We start from the raw sequence: 5,041 nt of genomic DNA on the forward strand, positions 1-5,041 counted from the left end.
GTGTGAATTGATAAACTAGAATCAATTCCAATTGACTATCGAAAGAGGCTTTTGGATGAATTAGAGATTTGCTAATAGACAAAAGAGGTTTAAGTTAAATTAGCTGGATGAGAAAAGCATAGTGAAGAATTATGGTGAAATCGATTTCCTAGAAGTTTTCTTCCCTATTGAATTTGATCTTCAAACATCAGTTTTACTTTCTTTGCTTATTTCTCTTGAGTTGATCTAGTTTTATTTGCTACTACAAAAACCTTAGCGATTCCTCTAGATAGAATTGAGATTAGCATAATTTTGGTATTTGGCAAGAGTAAGGTACCAATCCTTGAGGACGATACTCTTCTTATTACTTTACTATAAAACTACGATACTGTGCACTTGCAGTTTTGCACCGGTCAAGTTTTTGGCGCCGTTGCCGGGGATTGGTTTATTCTTATTCTTTTTGTCAATATCGATACAAAGTAATCTTGGTTTTAATTTAGAATTTTGTTTTAATTTGTTCTACAGGTGTGTTTTTGACGTTGGATGCGCCGTGCTAGATCTCGTGATATTATTCCTGTTGATCCGGAGATTGAAAGAACTCTTAGATCACTAAGAAGAAATAAGATACTAGCTATGGCTGAAGAAGATCGTGAGGTACTACCACGCACCTTGAAGGACTATGTACGACCAGTTGTGAATGGAAATTACTCGAGCATAATGCGCCAGCCAATCAATGCCAACAACTTTGAGCTCAAACCAGCTTTGATTAGCATGGTGCAGCAGGCTCAATTCAGTGGATCACCACTTGATGATCCCAATATTCACCTGGCTATGTTCTTGGAGATTTGTGATACTGTGAAGATTAATGGTGTTACTGAAGACACCATTAGACTGAGATTGTTTCCCTTCTCTTTGAGGGACAAGGCTAGAGGTTGGCTACAATCTCTACAACCGGGAAGCATCGTTAGTTGGCAGGACATGGCTGAGAGGTTTCTTGCTAAATTCTTTCCTCCTGCCAAAACAGCCCAACTCAGGAGTGAGATTGGCCAATTCAAGCAAAATGATTTTGAGTCACTCTATGAAGCATGGGAAAGGTATAAGGACTTGATTCGACGTTGCCCACAACATGGATTGCCAGATTGGTTGCAAGTTCAGATGTTCTATAATGGGTTAAATGGGCAAACTCGAACTATAGTTGATGCTGCTTCTGGTGGAACTTTGATGTCGAAGACAGCTGAAGGTGCTACTGCACTTTTGGAGGAAATGGCCTCAAACAACTATCAATGGCCAACTGAGAGGACTTTGGCTAAGAAGGTTGCTGGAATTCATGACTTGGAGCCGATAGCAGCTCTTTCCGCTCAAGTAGCTACTCTATCTCATCAGATTTCAGCCTTGACAACACAAAAGATACCACAAAGTACAGAATATGTTGCATCTACAAGTATGATAGTTCCAAGCAATGAGGCGAGTCAAGAACAAGTTCAATATGTCAACAATCGGAACTACAACTATCGTGGTAATCCTATGCCAAATTACTATCATCCAGGGCTTAGAAATCATGAGAATTTGTCATATGGAAATACCAAGAATGTGTTGCAACCTCAACATCCTCCCGGATTTGATAGCCAACCAAGCGAGAGGAAGATGTCACTTGAGGATGCCATGGTTTCCTTTGTTCAGGAGACCAATGCAAGGTTTAAAAAGACTGATTCACGGTTGAACAACATTGAGACTCATTGTAGCAATATGGGAGCTGCTATAAAGAATATTGAAGTGCAAATTGGGCAACTAGCCACTACCATCAATGCCCAACAAAGAGGAGCTTTTCCCAGCAACACTGAAGTGAATCCAAAGGAACAATGCAAGGCCATCACACTTAGGAGTGGAAAAGAAATAGAGAGGTCACCATTGAAGGAGAGCAAGTCCACCCCTACAGCTGTGAACATTGGCCAAAGCAAGAATAAAGTAGAAGAAGATAAGATTGTCAATGACACACTAGAGGAGACCGACTTTGCTCCTACAATTTCATTTCCTGACAATCCTCCTATTCTTGCTCCTCCACTTCCTTACCCTCAGCGTTTTCAAAAGCAAAAACTAGATAAGCAATTTTCTAAGTTTTTGGATATTTTTAAGAAAATTCACATTAATATTCCTTTTGCAGATGCCTTGGAACAAATGCCAAATTATGTCAAATTCCTGAAAGACATCATTTCCAAGAAGAGAAGGTTGGAGGAGTTTGAAACAGTGAAGCTTTCTGAAGAATGCAGTGCCATTCTTCAAAAGAAATTGCCTCAAAAATTGAAAGATCCGGGGAGTTTCACTTTGCCTTGCACTATTGGAGATTCATTTTTTGATAGAGTCTTATGTGATCTTGGTGCTAGCATTAATCTTATGCCACTTTCTGTTTGCAGGAAATTAGGACTTGAAGAGATGAAGCCTACAACAATTTCTTTGCAACTAGCGGATCGGTCCATCAAGTATCCACGTGGAATCATAGAAGACGTATTGGTAAAAGTGGATAAATTTATCTTCCCTGCTGATTTTGTGGTGTTAGACATGGAAGAAGATGAAGAAGTCCCACTAATTCTTGGGCGACCATTCTTGGCTACGGGAAGAGCTTTGATTGATGTTCAAAAGGGTGAGTTAACATTGAGAGTGAACAAGGAAGAGGTTTTGTTCAAAATTTACCAAGCCATGAGAATTCCAGAAGAGCCAAGCACTTGCTTCCGGGTTGATGTCATTAAGCAAGGTGTGGAAAAGCCCTTTAAAGAAGATGCACCAGCCAATCACCTAGAACGAGCCTTGCAGCAGGATACATCACTTAGCAATGAAGTGGAGAGGAACTATACTCTTATTCCTTTTGGAGATCCCGATTGATGATCATTGAAAAGTCTGGCTGTAGACTTTAAAACAAGCGCTTATGGGAGGCAACCCATATATCTATCTTTCTTTCTTTCATTTATTTTATTATCTTTATTTATTTAAGTTTTAATAAATTAATTTTTAATGCAGGTATTTAGTAAGAATAAAGAGCTGGACAATTTTTAAACCTCGGAAGGTTCACCATGAAACCAGGGAAGTTCCTTTACTTCTTCAATCCTTTTTACTTTTGCATCACAATGAGGACATTGTTTAGTTTAAGTTTGGGGGTGTAAACTCCTATAATTATTTGATCCTCTTGTTTTCTAAGTTTTGGGTTGTTGATGGGTTGTTTGATTCTTTTACCAAGCATGCATTGGAGTAAGATTGAATTCTCTATGACTCTGAAATTTGTGATTGAAGATGGTTTTGAGAAAAATTTTCAAAAATTTCTTTTATGTCAAGTGAAGTTTTGTGGGTACTTTGGTTTAAATCTTTGACCTTGAACACAATTGAGCACATAGTCGTTTTTCTCTTATTCCATTTTGCTTATAAAGAGAAGAAGTTGAATTAATTGAAAGAGGGAGGTTCGATTTTGCTTTGCTCTAGAATCCGTTGATGGGTCCTTGAGGCGAAATCCTAGTCGAGACCAAATATTAGAGAAATGATCTAGGCATTTCTTTGGCATAACCAAAAAGCTTTCCCAGCCGTCCTAAATGTCATGCCATCATTACATGGTGTGTTTCCATAGTCAACCCCCTTGAGCCTTCATGAGCCTTTATTGATTCTTTAAACTACATAAACCATGCCCGTTCTAAGCCTGAAAAACAATGAATCTACCGTTGATAGTTTGAGAAAATACTTTGGTGGAGAGTTACATTTAAAAGAGAAAATTGGTTACATGATGAAACGTATTATGTTTGCTCTATTTGATCAAAGAAAAAGAAGAAGAAGAAAGGAAGTGATTGAAAAAAAAAAAAAAAAAAAAAAAAAAGAAGAGGAAAAAGAAAAAGAAAAGAAAAGAAAAGAAAAAGAAGTCGCCAAGTGGAAAGTGAATTACCTCAAATTTTGTTAAGGGAAGTGTTAGTATTACATCAGTGATTACAGCAATTATAATGCCACAAGTATGAGCATATTGCCAAGAAAGAGCTATGATTTGAATCATGTGAGTTTCTCTTTTAATGTTCTTTTCACTAAGTATTTTCCCAGTTTGTTTAATCTCCCATATCCAGTTCTTTCTTAACCCTCACCCTGTGGCCTATCATTACAACCTTAATAAAGACCTTTTGATCTTTGATTTTGGTGTTGACTACATTAGTGGAGAGGATTTCTGAAAATTGGACTTATGGGGTTAAGTTTTAAGAGAATTCTTCTGATTTTGGTTGTTCTACTTTTATCTGAGTTTGCAGGTGGTTTGAGGTTAAATTGACTATATCACACACCCACTCAAGGTCTTAGCTTTAGGTTGAAATAAACGCCTAACTCTTGCTTGACAAATTGCAAAATTTTTGATTGATTTTCTTGCTATCTTTGATGTTAAAAGAGTAAGATACTAGAGATGAAATCTAAATTCATAAAAGTTTGGTGAATGATGATACTTCTCTTTGGGGTCGAGTTGATATTGCCTAAACTATCATTTGTTTTTCTTTTTTGTTTGAGGACAAACAAAGTTGTAAGTTTGGGGGTATTTGATGGCTTGCAAAATTTCATATTGCAGATTTTACAAGTTCGCTCGAGCGGAGGCTTTTGGCCGCTCGAGCGAATTCAGGCAGATTCAAACGCTCGACTGCCGCTCGACAGGGAGCTCGAGCAGGTTGCTGAAAAACGAATATCGCTCGAGCGGAGACATTGGCCGCTCGAGCGAAATCAGGCAGAGTCGAACGCTCGATGTGCGCTCGATAGGACGCTCGAGCGAAATCAGGCAGAGTCGAACGCTCGACGCGCGCTCGACACCCCGCTCGAGCGAACATCGTATTTTGACAGATTTTAGGTTTTCCGCCGTGGGACCATATAAAAGGCCATTCTTCACTCTAGGGCCGCGGTTTTTGACTGGAGAACACTCTTTGGGAGAGAAAAACATAGCTAGAGGGATTCAAATCATTTGTTTTGGAGACGGAATTCCAATTTATTGCACGTACGTTGGATTCATACACGAGCACGGACGGGAGAACGGCGTTGAATCGTTCCCTTGAGCTTTTGACGA

At 38.8% G+C, this 5,041-nt stretch overlaps 1 non-coding gene across 1 annotated transcript; it reads right to left on the reverse strand.

Annotated features, from left to right (window-relative positions):
- Positions 1-1,005: 1,005 nt before the first annotated feature.
- Positions 1,006-1,112, reverse strand: LOC122300026. The gene has a single exon (XR_006239870.1). It is a non-coding gene; the product is annotated as a small nucleolar RNA R71 (small nucleolar RNA).
- Between the last annotated feature and the right edge of the window lie 3,929 nt (positions 1,113-5,041).

Source organism: Carya illinoinensis, chromosome 16 (assembly GCF_018687715.1).
Source record: "Carya illinoinensis cultivar Pawnee chromosome 16, C.illinoinensisPawnee_v1, whole genome shotgun sequence".
Classification (NCBI taxonomy): domain Eukaryota; kingdom Viridiplantae; phylum Streptophyta; class Magnoliopsida; order Fagales; family Juglandaceae; genus Carya; species Carya illinoinensis.